Source organism: Ictidomys tridecemlineatus, chromosome 3 (genome assembly GCF_052094955.1).
Source record: "Ictidomys tridecemlineatus isolate mIctTri1 chromosome 3, mIctTri1.hap1, whole genome shotgun sequence".
In the NCBI taxonomy this organism is placed as follows: Eukaryota; Metazoa; Chordata; class Mammalia; order Rodentia; family Sciuridae; genus Ictidomys; species Ictidomys tridecemlineatus.
Window position 1 is genome coordinate 37,232,113 of NC_135479.1, and position 19,607 is coordinate 37,251,719.

At 42.0% G+C, this 19,607-nt stretch overlaps 1 long non-coding RNA gene and 1 pseudogene across 1 annotated transcript; one reads left to right on the forward strand and one right to left on the reverse strand.

Annotated features, from left to right (window-relative positions):
- Positions 1-131: 131 nt before the first annotated feature.
- On the forward strand, positions 132-9,110 carry LOC144376103 (uncharacterized). The gene is made up of 2 exons (XR_013436197.1): positions 132-4,963; positions 6,926-9,110. It is a non-coding gene; the product is annotated as an uncharacterized LOC144376103 (long non-coding RNA).
- Positions 9,111-14,082: 4,972 nt separating this feature from the next.
- Positions 14,083-14,574, reverse strand: LOC144375795 (S-phase kinase-associated protein 1 pseudogene; annotated as a pseudogene).
- Positions 14,575-19,607: the final 5,033 nt, after the last annotated feature.

Below are 19,607 nucleotides of genomic sequence, written 5' to 3' on the forward strand. Positions count from 1 at the left end.
CCGCTGGTCTTCTCTAATAGCTGGTCTTTGGATCTGCACCTGCCAAAGAATGAGGAAGTCACCTGTGATGTGCTTCTGATTTCCCAGGAAAACCCACCAGTCCCGGACACTTTCCTCAGGGTAGTTGAGAATTGAGAAGATGATTCCCCTCTTTCTCAGGGAACTAGATATAAGCTTAAAGGCTATGCTTCCCAAACTGCCCAACTTTAAAGCAGAACTGGCAAAACTTGGTGGTTTCCCTATGAGACTCACCATCATGAGGAAGATATTCTGCTTGAGTCTTTTTTTGTTTCAATTACTTTTAGTTATACATAGCAATATAATATATTTGGGCAGAATATATATATACATAGAATGTAACTTATTCTATTTAGGTTCCCACTCTTGTGGTTGTACATAATGTAGAGTTCCCCTAGCCATGTATTCAAATACCAGGTTAGGAAAGTTACGACCAATTAATTTGACTGTCTTTCCTATTCCCCCATTCCCTTCCCCTAATTTCCATTTATCTAATCCAATAGACTTTATTCTTTTCCTCCCCACCCTCCCTTGTTGTGATTCAGCATCCACAAATCAGAGAGAACATTCGGATATTGGTTTTGGGGGACTGGCTTATTTCACTTATTGGCTTATTTCACATAATATTTTCCAGTTCTTTCCATTTACCAGCAAATGCCATTATTTTATTCTTCTTTAAGGCTGAGTAATATTCCACTGTGTATATGTCCTACATTTTCTTTTTCTATTCATCTGTTGAAGGACACCTCAGTTGTTTCCATAGCTTGGCTATTGTGAATTGAGCTGCTATAAACATGGATGTGGCTTAGTCACTGTAGTATGTTTTTAAGTCCCTTGGGTATAGACCGAGGAGGAGTGGGATAACAAGGTCAAATAGTGTTTCTATTCCAAGTTTTCTGAGGAATCTCCATACTGCTTTCCATAGTGGTTGCCTCATACCTTTCTCTCCACATCCTTGCCAACATTTATTGTTACTTGTATTCTTGATAATTGCCATTGTGACTGGAGTGAGATGAAATCTCAGTGTAGTTTTGATTCACACTTATCTAATTGCTAGAGATGTTGAATATTTTTTCTTATATTTGTTGACCAGTTGTATTTCTTTTTCCGTGAAGTGTTTAGTTCCTTTGCCCATTTCTTGATTGAATTATTTTTCCCCTGGTGTTATCTGTGTGAGTCTTGATGCCAAAATAATCTCCTTTATGATTCAAGATTGAAACTATCGTACCTCCTGGCTTACAATCTTTGAAGCCACGAGAGACCAGCTGAAGCCATATTTGTAGTCTGAAGGAGATTGGCTCTCTGAGGGAGCTGCATGCCCTTGGGATTTTCAAATGTCTACCAGATAATCAATATAGACTGTTTTTAATAAAATGCCATACAGATGTTAAAAACTTGGTGTTTTAGTCAACTTTTGTGTCACTGTGATAAAATTACTCAACAAGAGCAACTTAGAAGAGGATAAGTTTATTTGGGGCTCGGGGTTTTGGAGGTCTCAGTCCATAGACATCTGACCCCATTACTCTGGGCCCAAGATGAGGTAGCATATCATGGGAGAATGTCTCAGTAGAGTGAAGCTGTTCAGCTTATGACAGATTCAGGAAGCAGAGAGAGAGATAGAGGAGAGGGTAAGGGAATGTGGGGAAGATGCACCCTTCCAAGTCAGGTACCCAGTTACCAACTTCCTTGAGCCACCGATAGTCACCTCCCAGTGTCATTCACATGAGGAGGGACTGGTTAGGCCACAGCTCTCCCTGATCAGCCACTTTACCTCTGAGTATTACTGCATTGGCACAAGAACTTTTGTGGGATACATCACATCCAAACCATGACATTCTGTACCTGACCCCCAATGCTCATATCCATCTCACAGTGCAAAATTCATTTAATTTATTTCCAAGAGTTTCCCTTTCTTAACATTGTAAGAATCACCCCAAAGTCCAAGTCCAGAGTCTCATCTGAAAACTCTTGGTTGTGAGGCCCTGTAAAATCAAAAGCAAGTCACAATCTCTAATATACAATGGCACAGAGTAAACACTGTGACTCCAAAGGGGACAAATATGCACAGAAAAATTAGGGGCCAAAGAAAGACCAAAATCCAGCTGAGTTCCTGGAGCTCCATCCCTGATGGCTCATCTAGATACAAGGCTGTGCCATGTGCTCTCCCAAGGGCTTGGGCAGCCCTCCCTCTTTGGTCTTCATGTTGCTCTCTCAGTCTCTCACAATCCAATCACTTTACCTCTGAACGTTCCTGAATTAAGACAGGAGGTTTTGTGGGAAACCTTACATACCAACTATAACACTTGACAAAGCGTTACCTGGATAATGGAAGGTGGACTGGGCTACAAAGATATTTTTCATTATAAAGATGATGCTGTTCTCTAATTTTCAAAAATGTTTCTTTGAGATGCTGCAGGTTAAGCAGCTTCACCTGATGTTGGAGAACTTCAGTTTAGCTTCTGTTCACTTCTTCCTGAATAGTCTTTACATTTGTTGCTTAAGAGCAATTAGAAAAATTAACTAGTTACCTATTCTGTGCACAAATTTTATTTACTCTTTTCTTGTTCATGGATGGACTTTGTTTCATTTTAAAATCAAGACAGTTATACTGTTCCTTTAACAGCAATGAAAAACTGCCCAGGATCTAGTCAGACAATCTTTGTGATTTTGAAAAGAACGTCATTGATGAAGGCCATAATTTCCCCAATGGGCATGAAAAGAAGAGAAATGTCATTACCCCCAAGGAAAAACCCCAGGAATTCTTTAGGTGTGCTCACTTGGAGGAACTGAAGCTATCCTAATCACTCACGTAGCCCCTGTAAATACTCACGAGAAAGGTTGTTTTTCTACAAACAGTTCTGAATAGGAATCTGAGTTGAGCAAGTCCTGAAAAACCTCTCTCACTCATTTCTGGAGGAAAGCATCTGAGATAGAGGTAGAAAGCCTCGCAGGTCTGGAGAGTTTTCGTAAGAAGAGGAGCACCAGGGTTTGGCGTTTCTTCCTCATCAGAGATGAGCTGGGGACTGCCAGGAATCCAGTGGACCCAGATACATCCTGGCTGGGGTGTTCTGAGTCCACGTCCAGGAGGCTCAGTGGGACCTTGGAACAGAGACTAGAGCTGGGAGCCCCGCAAGGCGCAGTCGAGAGGAGAGGAGCAATGCCTCAGAATTCCGAGAAGAAGGAAACGTTACACAGACCAAATTTACAAGCCACGTTGTCGTTTGAATGTAAAAGCTAATGACCTGTGCTGGTCATTATCCTGAAAGACCGTAATCCCAAACTCCGTCATTGCAAATGTTTAAATCCCCAAAGATCAAAATGCTGAGTCTGGAACACCTGAATTCTAAAATCTCCCAATTCATAATCCTCAAAGGCTCAAATCTCCAATGGTGAAATTCTAAAAACTTCCAATTCCCAAAACCACAAGCCCCATGAAAAAAAGAGGTCATTTAGAGGGACAGGAAGCTGAATTCTGGGGAAGTGACTGGCCATGGTTCAAGGCGGTGTGTCAAGGCAACAGTGACAACTTCAATGTAAATGTGTCATGGTGTGCACTGACGTTCCCTCCTGCTGATGAAATTCCAGGAGCTTGTGATGAGCTCAAGTCATGTTTGCCTGAAGGAGCCAGCGAGGTTACTGACTTGTGTAATATGGATACCAGCACCGTATGATAAGAAGACGCTATGCATGTTAGTGTTCCGGTCACTGTATTGTTCCTGCAATCCTTGGTCTGTGTGGGAGCATATGTGGGATAGGTTTCCACATCCCCAAAACACAGCATGGAGGTTGCGAATATTTCATAGGAATTGCTTGCGTCAGTATTTATCGAACATGCAACAGTTTTGAAAGGAGCAGTGCCATGAAGGAAATGGACGTCAATGTGTTCTCTCAGGAGAGCCAAGTCCTAAAGCTCAAAAGCAGCCATTCATGGCAGTCAATGCTTCACAGTAAACCAGGCTCGCTGACACCCATCTGTTATCCCAGTGACTTGGGAGGCTGAGGCAGGAGGATCCTGAGTTCAAAGGCAGCCTCAGCAAAAGCGAGGTGCTAAGCAACTCAGTGAGACCCTGTCTCTAAATACAAAATAGGGCTGGGGATGTGGCACAGTAGTTGAGTGCCCCTGAGTTTAATGGCCGGTATACCCCCAACTATCTATCTATCTATCTATCGATCGATCGATAATGAGCCGGAGCCTGAGGTTCAACCAGATTTTATGGAGTTGGAGTACAGTCATGCATATAATGTTAATGCACAGTCATACGATGAGTTTAATTAATCTTTTTTATTCTATGGTTGAGCATTTTCTCTTCATATCATTTCCAGTACTGGAAATATAGATGTGTAATGACTTTTAGAGAGTCCAATTTTGTTTCTGCATTTTTGCAAATTGGACTCCATGAAAGTACATTACCATAGCGTTGTGTTGACTTTCTACCGAATTATTGTGCGTATAGATAAAAATGGCGAAACTCCCTCCATAAGTGAGAGTCTTTCTGGTAGATCTGGGATTGGAAGGATAAAATTATAAAGATCCCAGTTCTTGGGTGGTTTTAGAGGCAGCGGTGACTCTCCTGGTTTTGATCAGGCTCATCAGTAGATTTGGGTTATCCTTCACCGAATTCGGGTGACTGCAGTAAAAAATTGATGTGGACACAGTTGCCAATCTGAGTGGGCCACATTTGTATGTGTTGTTGTCCAAAGTATTCCTTTCGAATACAGTGAATCTGCTGAGAATCGTTATGCAAATGCAACTATCTTTTGGACCCTTGAGGGTTCATCATTACCCTGAGGTAATTTCATACACCAGTGTCTGGAATGGGAATTGCATGGTTATGTCTTTGCGATGAGACTGGAGCTCTTCTCCTCCCAGTTCATGAATGGTGATTCAGAGGAAGGACATCTGCATCCTGAGGACCGAGAGGAATGAGGATGGACTCTGATCCAGGTACGAGGGAGAAAGCGCCACCCTGCTTGTCCTTTCTTCCTCTTTGTCCCTTCTGGGTCCTTTAGTCTCTGTGACTTGGAGCTCCTCCTACCCGCTGCAGTTTGCTATCTCCAAATGTCCTTGATCTTCATAAATGGACAAGTTTTATTGGGAGGATGAGGAAAAGCCAAATAAAATATTTGGTGAATGATGATTTTCCGTAAGAGAAGAAATAGAGGGAAATGTCGGAGGGGGATCCCGTGTTGAACTCTACATTACTTAGCTTCTTTTCCTTGGAGTTGGCTGGAGCATCAGAATAATGACTAGCTTGTGCCTCAGTCTAGCAGGAGACCAACTCTGGGAGGCAAGAGCCAATGCTGGGTCAGGAGTGTTTCCAAAGGGCTTAGAGGAAATGCAAGGGCATAAAACACACTGTGATTAGAATTTTAGGAGAGCACTTTAAGTTATAGTATAGTTCCAGTAAAGAACTATTCAAAGGTACAAGAGGGAGCTTTATACTGAGTGGGGCAATAGGACTGGAGATTCAAAAGAAAGTCTCTTCATGATGGATCTTTGGGCACCTGGGTGTAGGGTCAAGAAAAATTGATGCGTCTCATCTGCTGGGCTGCATTACACCAGGGGAAGTGAAATTGAGATACAGCCTGGTCTGGCCTCTTCCAGTGAGGAGGGGGTGAAATCACCTAAATTGAGATGTTTTCTTCTTTCAGGGTGGTCTGAAACTTTTGAATCTCAGCTGAGTCTGTCCCAGTGTCTTCCATGTTGCAGACTAATATCTTCTAGGAAAGGTCTAGAACAGAAAGCCGATTTTCAATTTTCTTTCCAGTGTTAGCTGCCAGTTTACTTTAGGAGAGAGGGAGATAGTTTAAAACATTGATTTATAAATTGATGAAAATTTTGTACTGCAGCTAGGGTATATCAAGAGGCAATGTCACAAGCCTGTTGGGGAATGAGTTTCAGCTGCCTTTAGAAATCATCCATCTTTGTGCTTGCAAAACCCAGCTGATTGTCAGAAATGGTAGAGGAGGTAGTTAAACACACAGGTAGATGTCCCTACTTCACCAAGAACTTGTCCACATATGACTTCCAGCTAGGAGGCCTAAACATGTGCACGTGAGCAAGCTTCTCAAAGGATTCTGATGCTCTTCCCATGTTGGAACCACTGATTTAGACACGATAGGGAGAGCATTAGACTGGAGGACATGGTGGGTTAATTGACTCCCTCTTCTCAGCTTATCAGATGTAGAGGAGATACACCTATAGAAAGAGGACAGGCATTCAGCTCATAGAATATGAAAGGAGAGACCGTGAGTAATTTCTCTTGGAAAAATCACTAAGGTCCCAATGGACCACAACATAATCATTCATGATCAGGTGCAATGTTAGATGACCTTTCCCACCCCTGCCCCCCGACTTTTTTCACCTGGATTTTGTCTAGGAATTGTTACTTAGAAAAGGGAGTGTAGATGTTTGAGGAGGGAAATGTGTTTTTTACCTTCACATATTGAACCTTTTCAGTGTGAGATGCCACAGAATGTGACATAGGAATGTCCTATGTATATCCAAACTTGTGTCAAGGGTCAGGTAACTAGAATATTAGGACTCCTGTAGTTGCACCTTCAAGAAAATATTTTATTTACCTGAAATCTCTCTAGTCCTTAACAAAAAGGTGTTTAAACATTCCACAAGGAGGATCTGAGATTGAAGAGTGATTGCATATCTGGTTTTCACTTCTTTGGGCTCAACAAATTCCATTTATTTGGCACAAGTGCTCTCCATGAGATAATAGAAAAACAACATCATTCTTTTCTCCTGATTTTTAGGATACAGGTTAAGGAGAGGTGACCCAGAGGGAAATTCTCTTATGTTGTATTACGGGAGCTTTATTCTCTTTTTGAAGTGTTAACTGAGACTGATACAAAACAATACCAACACATTTTATAATCTCTGATGTTTTCATTCTAGAATCACCAGGATGTTCCTGATATCCTGCCAAATTCTCCTGGAATTTGGCATGAAGGACCGGAGGGGATAAAAAGTCAGCAAATGCATCCTCCTCCCAGGGAATTCTGAAATTCTCTAGAAGCAGGGCTGTGGGCCTGGACTTGCAAGCCAAGTAGAGAGTCATCTGGGATTCTCTGCTGATCCCACTGAACAGCATCTCCGTCCTCTGCATTGTCCTCTGGGAGCAGGATGCAGAAGGGTAGGTCTCCTTGCACCCACTTCCTTTTCCTTTGAAGTAGAAGCTGGTGAACGTGGGCAGAATAACGGGAAAAGTTTGTGTCATTACCAGGGTCTTCTACCTGAGATCTGAGAGCCATGCAGTGTGCATGGAAGGAACCATTACTCTGGTCCTGTTATCTTGCAGACACCCAGGATTGTCTTGAGATGCTCCATTTCTTTCTTGAGCTTGGCCGTGAGATTTTGAATTTGCTAACCAGCTCTGCCACGCGACCAGTGCTGGCCTCATGAAAGAAGGTTTGGTTCATAAGTAATTGCCAGGGAGTTTAAAATTAAAAGACAAGACTCTCATTAATACCAGCTTTAATACCAGCTCCAAGACGGCTTCTCCTAGCTCCTGCCTCCAGCCACCTAATGCGGTGGTGAGGTTTACAGAAGAGACTAGCGAGAGAGGGAGAACACGCCAGGGAGTGGGCTTTTATTAGGGAACAAAAAATTCCAGGGAAAAATCCCATCCAATGAAGGTTAAGGGGGATGCATCCTAAGATCAGTGGCGACGATTGGTCTTCAGGGCAGTGGCCAGGCATGCCTCTGCACTGACAAGTCCTCGGAGCTGGATCAGGGTGGGGAAGGCTCAGACACAGCTGTGTCTAAGTGCCTCTCACCCAGCCAGGGAGGTAACTCAAATCACATGGCAAGGATGGCCTACTACAACCAGCCTCTGAAGAACTTCATCTGGTAAGCCGTTGAATCTTATACCTATATGTGTTATCTAATCAGGGATTATTTTTCTACTAAGCCAACTTGTTGCTTGAGAATTACATGGTGAAATGATTTGTGACAACGGTACCATATTCAGGGGAGCACAAAAGAGTGATTTTCTCCTTTATAAAGTGAAGAAAAGCTGAGTGTGTCATTTTCTTGTTACAGTAATAAAAGGATCTGGGAGGCAGTGTCCCGGAAAACCTTCATGAAGAGGGACTTTGAAGACATTCAACACATCACTGTGGATGAAGCTCAGAATTTCCACACTGAAAATGGGGACTTATATGGGAAGGCAAAAGCCATCACTCAGAGGGAAAAGGAAGCCCAGAAATTCTCTGGAACTTTTTCAGACCAGCCACTTGGATGTTAGTGGTCTCCCTCCTCTTTCATCCCAGTAGCCAAGAGCTCACCAGAGTGATGCCCAATGCAGATGAAGTCGCCCAATACCTACCAGAAGTGATGAAGGTCATTAGAAGAAAACCACCATGCACCATCCCCCATGGGTCCTTGGAGGGGCTTATGAAAGCTGAACAACTTCAGGGTTGTAAGGAACTATGCAAATTGAGAGAGAGATGAGAAATGTGAGCCACTGCATCTGCATTTTTTCCTAAATTCATGAAATTTGTCTTTGCTCTATTGATTCGGGACATGGAAGATTCCTGAGATAATTCAGTCACTGAATTAATATCTCAAGCATTTGGCAGAACAAAGAGCACTGGTCTGGATATGTAAGATACTTCATTTGCCCTTTTTCAGAGAAATTTTAGACAAAGAGAAAGCACACATACACCTCTTTTTTTTTTTTTTCTGGATTTCAACAGGAGTTTGTATTATGGAACAGAATCAGATTCTATAGGTGTGTATAAGCTCCTAAAGAACAGGAATAGGAAAGAAAGTCTTTTAAAATCTACAGGTCTTCTGGGTATGTCACTTCGTGGTAGATTCTTGCCAAGCAAGCCTCCGGTCCTGGGTTAGACTCACGTGGACACATCCCAACATCAATAGGTTGAAATGACGAACTCTCATCTCAGTTCTACTTACTAGTGCATAATACAGCTACTGAAGTATTAATTCCATGGTTTTTTTTTTACCATTTTTGTTAAGAATTTTCCATTTGTTATTTTTAGTTGTATAGGACAGTAGAGTGTATTTTGACATATTATACATAAGTAGGGAGGGAAGAATAAAAGTATTGAGTCAGTGATTGTCCTCCTTCTCTTTCATAGCATAGTGAGCTGAATGTTATGAGCTGAATGTTTGTATGTCCTCACTCTCACATTCACACATGACAGCCCTAGTGCCCAGTGTGCAGATGGGGCCGTCATGGAATTAAATCAGGTTAAAGAGACCATGTGGGCAAGACCCTGATCTATAGGATAGTGTCCTTAGAAGAAGAGACGCCAGAGAACTTCCTTCTTCTTCCTGTGTGCACAGACAAGAGGTCCTCTGAGCACACAGAGGGCAGAAACCTGCAGGCCAAGAGAGGAAGCACAGGGTGAAACCACCTTGATCTTGGACTTCCCAGCCACCAGAACTATGGGAAATGAATTTCTGAAGTTGAAGCCACTCCGACAGTGGTATTTTCTTATTGCAGACCAAGAACATCATTACAGTCATATAGTTAGCCTTCCGTCTAAAATTACTGGCACTAACTCTTAGCACAGGATGGGATTGTAGCTCAGGGACAGAGATCATGCTTAGCATTTGTGAGACCCAATATAAAGCTCCAGCACCAGAAAAAGACAACAAAAACCACAATAACAACAAAAATCATAGACAATGTTGATGCAATTATTTATTTGCTTTATTCTGGTCCAAACATTCTGAAAGGTTGTTCTAAGCACTAGCCAGAAAATATCTGGATAACTGATGGGAATCTGGAATATTACGGGACTAATATTTCACTTACTGTGAATGTATTCCCATGTTCTAAGCTCTGAGCTTCTCTGCCTGTTGTTCTCCCATCTGTGTTTACTCAAGGAATTCTAGGAGCTCTCCTTGAAATCCTAGGCTCCTCTAGTTTCATCAAAATAGGGAGGAAAATATTTCTTATTTCTTTCTGAGTGCATTAAATCAGATACAACTGAGGCCCATCTCCTAGGTCCTGCCTCAGCCCCGGGGCCATCCATTTCTCCATGGAGCTCTGCATGCTTCAGTGGAGAATGGTAGCAGAAACCAGGATCTGGACACTGGCTGTGCTGGTTGCTACTTGTTAGCTTACTTTGTTGCTGCTGACTTTGCAGCTTTTGCCATCTGTCCCTGAATGTGGCTGTACTGTCCATCCTGGCACATACTGATCACAGGTGGCAGATGAATACTTGCAGTGCGGTTGGTCCAAATTGGGATATGGTGTGAGCATGAATCTGCACTGGATTCAATAATTTGGTATGGAGAATGAAAATATCCCCTTCATCATGTTTTTATAATTATTATATTTTATAACCATTTCATTATATTTTATAATCATTATATTTCCGAATCATTATATATACTCTTTAAAAAATGTGGTTACTGGAAAATTTTAAACGATGTAAGTATCTTGCATTATACTTCTGTAGAGCAGCCATGGTGTTCTCATTATTAAAATGAGTGTGGCTAGATGTGGTAGCACTCGCCCATAATCCTAGTGGTCGGGGAGGCTGAAGCAGGAGGATTGTGAGTTCAATGCCAGCCTCAGCAATTTAGCAAGGCCCTAAATAAAATATTTTTAAAAAGTGCTGGGGATGTGGGCAGTGGAGAAGTGCCCTGGGTTCAATCCTTGGTATAAACAACAACATTCATAATAATAATAGTAAATGTTCAATGCTTCACTAGAGCAGAGGTTCTCGACAAGGTAGAGGGGGAGGGTATTTTGCCTTTTAAGGTACATAATGTCTATAGAGTTGTTTTTAGTTGTCACAACTACAGGGAGTGTTAATGGTACCTGATGGGTTAAAGCCAGGTATGCTGCTAAGCATCCAATAACTTCCTCTTCTGTACTGCTAGTGGGCTGGTAGGTTGAATGAAGAGACCTGGGGTAACCTGTGCCTCCAATAGGGATCCTAAACTTTCTAAGATGGTGAAGTAACACCATTACAAAGGCTGTTTATTCCTTGTGCAGTGTAGAGAATACCAAGGTGAAGTATAGGAACAGTGTCCTTTGAACAACAGCCTATCTTTAGAGGTCTTAGCTTGTCTTCAATTCTATGGATGTATATTGATCAGTTGACATATTACTAAGTGCTTATTTAAATCTAGTAGTGGGGGTTTCCAAGATTTCCATGGGAAAAAAATAAAAACTAAAACACCACCTCTTATTCTGTAAACATCCTAACTCTTTAAGAAACATTCCAGGCATGAAGAAAATCAGAATATATAAGCTGAGTGGTTATGAAAAAGACACAAGTCTCCAAAACTTGCACAAGTTTGTGAAATGCATTGTTTGGTCTGAAAAATCTCTTCAGAACTCTGAATCTCATGATGCTTTCTGGTTAAAAACATTGCAAAAGAGAAAATCTTTACTCAAAAGTAAATGCAAAATCAGAGTAGAAAAACATATAAACATGACAATCTAATTAAATGTAAATAACATTTCATCTCTCAAATATAAGCCATTTCTCTCTCTAAAAGTGTTTTGGGTTTGAGAAATGGGAACATGTTTTTGGGAGTGTGGTCCTGGTGCTGATAAAGAGGTAAGAGATTCAGCCTGGTGGTGGTTCAGGCCTGTAACCCCAGCCACCCAGGAGGCTGAGGCAGGAGGATTGGAATCAGAGCCAGACTCAGCAACTTAACAAGGCCCTAAGCAACTTAGCGACACCCTGACCCTATATCAAAATAAAAAAACAGAAAAGAAGAGGGTAGCCCAGAAGGGAAAAGGGAGAGGAAACAAGAAGGATCATGAACTGAAATCAATTTTTACGTATATATGAGTCTCTGGGACAAAACCAACTACTGTGTATAACCATACATTTCTAATAGAATATAAAAGAAATAAAATGGGCTGGGGTGTGGTTCAGTGATTAAGCACCCCATGAGTTCAATCTCCACTACCAAAAAAAAAATTCAAATTAAATTTCAGCCAGAAATGTGTAGTACTTAAATAATTTATGACTCTTTATCAAGACTTTGAAGGATGTTTTGGAAGGCTGTGTTATTATGTGGTAGGATGAATAGGAAAAAATCAACCGTGAAGCTTCTAATTAAGGTATTGCCTTTGTGAAAATTGTTCCCTGAATGCAGGCTCCACAAAGTAGTTATCTTCTCTGTGATGCTCCAAGGTGTGAATGAAGATGCAAAGAAGACACTTTCAAGACTTTTGCATTGCTTAGGAATTTCCAAAATAGCCCCAGGAAGCTATGAGGCCACATGGGTGTATTACCTACAATAAATATGCCAATAGAGGATCCCAAACAAGGCCTTCCAGAGCTGAGCCAAGGTGGAATGACTTATCACTGGTTTACATAGTTTTTAAAAAATTTTTTTGAGACTAAATGGGAGAAGTGATCGCAAGCTATTATCATGATAACCTTCACCAGAACTCACAGGAAGTGTAAAGAAAATACAATAACATTACATATGTGTTGAGAGCCACAGCGGAAGGGGCCCCAGCAAACTTCCAGCTGCCAGCAAACTTCCAGCTGCCAGCTGATGATTGGCTCACAGCGGCCCCAGCAAACTTCTAGCTGCCAACTGATTGGCTCCTCTGCGGTGATGCTCATTGGGCTGTTTCCCTGCCCTTTCAGACCACAGAGCTGGGCGACTTTTCTTGGCTCTGCTCACATGACCCAGCCAATCAGCCTCAAGAGCAGGAGGAGTGGGGGAGGTTGAGAGGCTTGTGGGAAGCCAGTGGCAGTTGGGCTCTGAGGGTTTTTCCTGAGGAGCTCTGTGGTTTGGCGTGTGTTCTAAAAAATAAAGTTCGTTTCTTTTGACAAGTGGCTCCTGAATTGTACCCAGCCAGACTGCGGCACATATGAATACAGATAATGATAACTAGGAAAGAAAAGGGGAGCATAGTAGGGAAGGATAAAATCTGTAAACTACTATTATTTTATTTTATTGAAAGTACCTTGCACTCATGATGAATGTTTTCTGGCTTTTGCCACATCTTTCAATGTTAAAGTTACTTTTTACATGCAAGGAGTATGAAGAGTTTTCCCCATATGGGAACATAGTTTTTTAAAAGATGACAGACCCCATGAATTAAATGTCTTTTTTTAATTGAAAAGCTATCCAAATGTCTAGTTACATTTCTCCCCTCCAAATCCACAAACTGGGTAATAACTGAGTTCTCTAGGCAACATATTCAAAGCTGACATTCAAGAAAAAGAAAAAAGAAAAAAAAAACAAGTTCTCTGGTCCAATTAAGGAAGCCCTGCTACATACAGGCTAATCAATCCCAGTGGTACTGATTGACTCCAGGAGGCTGGAAGACATCCTAAGAACCCCAACTCAGAACATTTACTTTCAAGTAGCCTTTTTCCAGTTTCCAACTCATGAATAAAGATAATATTTTGTTAATTCCATTTCAGAAATTCTTTTGCCAACTTTTCAAAGCTCACTCAAGTTAACTGGACAATAAACTAGGCAGAAATTGCTTTACAAAAGGAGGGAAAGTTCAATTCTCTCCCCCCCTTTTTATTCCCTTGGGAGGGGAGGGGAGGGGGGATAGTAGGGGATAGGAAAGGTAGCAGAATACAATAGTCACTAATATGCCATTCTGTAAAAATTTGAGTATGTAACAGATGTGATTCTGCAATCTGTATTTGGGGAAAAAATGGGAGTTCAAAACCCAGTTGAGTCAAATGTATGAAAGATGATATATCATGAGCTTTGTAATGTTTTGAACAATCAATAAAAAAAATCAATAAAAAACAAAACAAAACAAAAAAACCAAAAAAAAAAAAAAACAAAGAAAAAAAAGGAGGGAAAGCCCAAAATGCCCCTTTCTACAGAGAACCCACAGTTCCGTTGTATTCAGAAGAAAGAAAGAAAGAAAGAAACTTTCTCTCACACTAGAAGAAATTCAGCCATAGGTTTGGAGTCTGTACTCAAACCACACATGCAGTAAGGACAGTTTTATGCTAATAAAACTGATTTGCTTCTTCATTTCTCCTGTCTAGTACTAACAATTATAAACAGAGCAGTGCAACTAGTATTTGGAACAATCCTTAGAGTGTTACAGCATCAGGTCCAGCATTTCACTTCTCTTCACACCACTGGTTCTCTTTGAGTACCTGGGCTTCCTCCTCTTCAGTTGTTTTTGATATTGAAGTTTTTGGGAATCTCCAAGTTTTCTCCTTGATCATGTGGGCAACCATCTTGCATGGAGCATCAAGCAAACCGTTGATGTGTAAGTAGTATGCAGCCAGAAGAAGTTCAAAAAGTGTTCCTTGGTCAAGTTTCAGGAATTCTTAGTCCCAAACAGGGATATGTTCTGTTTGCTTTTCTTTGTTCTCATATTCCTCAGGAGGAGGAGGGTCATCCTTGTGGTGTGTGCACCACTGAATGACCTTTTGAAATATTGCTGCATTAACATTTGGTAGAGGAACTGGGTCATCATCACCTTCATCATCCGTTCCCAAATCTTGCAACATGGTCTTGATTGTCATAGATTGTTTGGCAATTTCTATATCAACTTCAAATATCTCCCCATCAGAGCTCTGCAATGTAATTGAAGGCATGGTGTTTGGTCTCAAAAAGACAGAGAACTGAGGCGAACCGGGCAGGCCAGCGTCCACACAAGGAGAGAAAAAGCTTACATAGACTTTTTCTTTTTAAAAATTAATTGATTAATTAATTTTAATGAGGTACATATGACATCAGAAAATGCATTTTGAATCATCCTACACAATTGCAGCACACCTTTTCATTTCCCTGGTTGTACACGATGTAGTGTCACACCCTATGTGCAGTCATATGTGATGATAACCTCAGGAAATGGCCAGGTACCTGGGGCTACAGAGTTATTCTGCTTATTCTGTCCCAGTGAAATTTGAAGCCGTCCTATTTCTCTGAGGAAATGATGAAACCTTTTGCGGTCTCAGTAACTTTTTGCAGATGGGGATGGGTGATCTCCAGCACCTGTCACCCAGAATCACTCAGCCCCTTCAGCTGAAGACCTGGAGAGGGTGCAGAGAGGAGACCTGAAGGCAGTCCTGCTTTCAACCAGCAGGGAAGAAACACAAGCGCTGAGCTCTCCCAGACCTGGCGAGGGCAGCAAACCTGGGTCCCCCACCTGCACAGCGACACCAGAGAGTCACTGTAAATGCCCCGTGGATGTGGGGCAGGACCCAGACTCCAGCTTCTGCTGGCTCCTGCCAGGAAGAAGGGGAGGCGGTCTGGTGGGGGAGGGAGGGACAAGGGAGGTAGGGGAGCCACAAGAGGGAAAGGGGAGGGCGGAGACGGGAGGAGGGGAGGAGCCCCCAGGACGCCCCAGTTGCAGGAGCCTTTCTCTTCCTCAGCGGGATCCTGGAGGCACAGGAGGCGTAGAGTACCTTTTCGTACGTCTGTAACATTTCAAAGTAAAAAGGAATCATTCTTAACTAGTTCTCCCTGGGTTGACTTTACTTGGTGAGTGGGACATGTTTCTCGGGCACCCGGGGGCGTCCTTAGTTCGGAGGAGCTCCCCTCCTGGTGGTGACAACTTCTGGCTCCCAGGGGACTTCATTCCCCCACCTGCAAAGGGCGGAATCTAATGACAACCCGAGTGCCCGGGAAATTTGAAGATGCTCCCAGTGGCGCAGCAGATGCTGAATGAGAACCTCCCCACCCCCACTCCGCAAAGGAGTTTATCTGGTCTCTTTTGCTCTGGGGGCTTTGGATTTTCCCGGATCTTGGCGGGTCTGGTCAGTTGTTAGTGAACGGCGAGGGCAGCGCCCCCTAGCGGCGGCTGAAGACCAGATTCCAGTGTGGTCTTCAACTCTGGGGAAAATGGGTGGGGCAGGCACCACTTCTGCATTCCTGGAGCTGTGGAGGGCCATGGAGGGGTGTGGGTAGGGAGGAAGGCACAGCTGAAGCATCTGTGACATCGTGCCCTTCCCAGGTGGGATGGGTTGAAGCAGAAGAGATGGCTGTGGCAGGATCTCAGGTCTCCTCACCAAGGGAAATGCATTCAGGGGAACTTCTTGGCCTGAGGATTCTTGGCAAGTGCAAATTGAGTCAGGCTGACCATACCTTAAATAGTGACCAGATGCATCCTTTTATAAGGCGCCACTCCTAAGATAATGGGGACATTATGGTCTTCTTAATCACCTCTCAAAAGTCCCTTCTCTCAACACTGTTGACTGTGGAGTTTCCAACACAGGGATCTTAGGGGACACATTTAACTTATCACATCCCTTTAACTTTCAATGCTTCAGTGGTTGTTTCCTAAAATTAAGGGTGTTCACAGGACAACGATCAATATCAGGATGTTAACACTGATCCAGTACTACTACCTAAAGTACCTTTGGTGAATTGTATTGATTGTCCCCAAATCGTTCATGGCAAGAAGCAGATTACACCTGACTTTTTAGCCTTTCATTCCTTTTAGTCTGACTTAATGTGGAATCCTCCTTCAGTCTTTATCTCTCATAATATATAAATACTGTTGAGGGCATGGGTCCATTGTTTTGTAATTTATCAATTTCTGTGGGTCATCTCATGGTTCCTTATGTTTATATTCAGGTTATGCATGCTTAGCAAGAATACCACGTACCTCAGTGTATCACATCAGAATGAATGTGATTTTGATTCATTCAATTACTGATATTAACTTTGATTACTTTGATAAGATGATCTATGGTTTGTGTACCCACTGGCAAATTAATAGTATCCCATTTGTAATTATGATTATCTTGTAGGAAAGGTTTTGCTTCATAGCACTGATATTTGGGAATTTCTCTAATTACAAAATATTCAACAGAGTTCCCAGGACAGATCTTATACCAGCTCTATTCTTTGACCCACCAACGGAAATACCAAAGAAACTAGTTAATGGAATGGTAAATACAAAGTTTTCATATGTGCCAGAATTTAAAAATAGTTTTAACTCATGGATTAAAATAGAAATTCTATAGTCACTGATAGTCAGTGAATTAGTAGTAAAACATTTGCCCACAATCATCAAAGGAAGTTTTCATAGGTTTAAGGAAGAGAGAGTTTTGCCAGATGTGGTGGCTCACTCCTGTAATTACAGTTCCATCACCAGACTGAGGCAGGAGAATTGAAAGTTCCAGACCAGCCTGGGCCCTTAGGGAGTCTCTGTCTCAAACTAAAGTAAAATGGCCAAGGATATAGCTCAGAGGTACAGAGCTTGGGTTCAATTCCTGGAATGGGGGCAGGAAGATAAAGAGAACATCAACCTTACACAAAGTCTTCCAGTTATAGAAAAAGAGAACCCACTTCCTTTTTGTATGAGGCTAACATTATAGAAGACAAGTTAGATAGAGTACAAGAGGAACATCACACATCATCATCACTCAAATATGTACATGAAAAATCCCCAATAGATTAGCAAACCATATCCAACAGAATGGAAAAATGATAACAGATCACGTTTAAGGTGAGTAAAGTTAGGAATTCAGTGTTGATATTAGCATCAGAAAATCACTGTAACTCACCTCAGATTAAAAGAGAAAAATCATGAAAGTTGGAGTAGATGAGGAATAAGTTTTTGATGAAGTTCAATATCCATTCAGGACTCTTAACAAATTAGAAACACAAAGAAGCTTTTGGAAATGGGCAAAGGCATTTACTAGAAGGACATACAGCAATCATTTTTCATAATGAGGAACTGTTGCGATGTGCCCTGAAGATAGGGGCCATCATATTAGTGGCTACATCATCACTTCTGTTCAGTGTTGCACTAGAGGTCCTAGTCATGCATTTGAGTAAGAAAAAGAAAAGGTGATAAGATTCTGGGAAGAAAATAATTTTATTGACTATGCAGAAAAAAGAAATCTCATTAGAATTAGAATAGCATGTGAATTTGTTAGATCTAGATATCAAGGAATGAGAAACAATTATATTATTTTGAAAACAGTAGAAAATATTTTTAAATATATCATTTAAGCTGCCTCAAAATAAAGGGCATCCGAATAAATGCAGCTAAAGTTGTGCAAGAATATCACAGAAAATCGTATATAACTAAATTGTAAGGCACTGAAGACAATGTAAATGACAGAGCTGTGTTGTGTTCTTGGATTGCAAATTGTAATCTCATAAAGATGTCAATTGCTTCCTAATTGATCTATAGATATTTTCAGCACAATTTGTTGTTACACGCCAATCAATGATTGTTGCTCAGAGAGAAGTAAACTGAAACTTTCATGGTTGAGAAAAATGAGTAAGTGCAAAAATGCCAAGGGTTGGAAAGTACTTAGATCAAGGAGAATGTGAAGACAGTGCTGCATTGTGGCATCTGGTAGATTACACTTGGGCTTCACATGTGAGCCACCATTTTCTACTGAGGACTATGCATCAGGAACATAATGTTGGTGGAAAAAGGTAGGAAGATTGCAGAAGATGCACACAGTATTGCTCCAGTTACTACGGGTGTGTAACAAATTCCCCTGGGACTTAGCCAGTATAAAATAAACATTTATTAGACTCAGGGATCCTGAGGGTCTAGAAAAGATGCAGAACACAGTGGGGGAGCCTTGTTTCTGCTGCCTTCACTTTTGGTGGACCAGCTTGACCAAAGGGGCTGGAATCATCCAAAGACTCCTTTACCTGTGTGTGGTTGATGATGGAGAGACATCAACAGCTGGGGGGTCCTTAGTTGTCCTCCCTGCCAACACACATGCACAACACACACACACACACACACACAATCCTTGGGTGTAGCTCTACTGTCTTTTCAAATCAACCCTTGGAAGTGACACAGCATGGCTGATGCCTGACTCTCTTGGTTACAAGCAGGATACCAAGATTGGCACACGTTCAAGGGGAAGGGATATAGATGCTGCCTTTGTGAGTAGAATGTCAAGGAACAACGGAGAGTTTACAACCAACGCAAAGTACAAATTCATTTTTATGAGCTTCCATTTACAATCATGTGAAATCAAACCTCATGTATTTTAAAATATGGTGACACTATGCAGAAAAACAGGGGAATGTTAAATGTGAAATTTGTGAGGTGTCTTACCTCTGAGGGGAGAAAGAATGAAGTATGTTTTGGGAGCAGCACGCAGGGGTTTGTACGCTCCTGTTAGCATTCTCTGAGTAGGTAGGAGTGTGCACATGCTCTTACTTCTGTTATACTTTAGGCCATAAATGTACTCCATGTGTGCTGTCCCCTCAATACTCCAGAGGTCATTATAACAGGATTTAAAAGTTGCATGAATTTTGTGTACTTGGGGAGCCCCTAGGGAGATGATGTGCCTCCCACCCGTTATGTTATGCTAACACTTATTATTTGTCAGCTTACATCTTGGAAGTTATCTTGTGCTCTGGGAAAGTTCCTGCTCCACTGTTTTTTAAGTCAATTCCTGAAGAGGAGTTTCTTCACCTCAGTGAAACCATTTCTTAAAACTGACGTGAGGAAGAACTGAGATGAGGCCCAGCTCTGCGCTCTCAGGATCTGTGTTGTGAACAGGTGGTCTGCTTTGCCTCCTGGATAGATGTGCAGCAGAGACTCTCTCCAACAGTCTGCAGCTGAGTCCCAGTGGGCTCTGGGGAGCAGCTCCCCAGTGAGAGCAACTCAGACTTGTACACTCTCCACTGCCATTTGTACCTCTGAGCA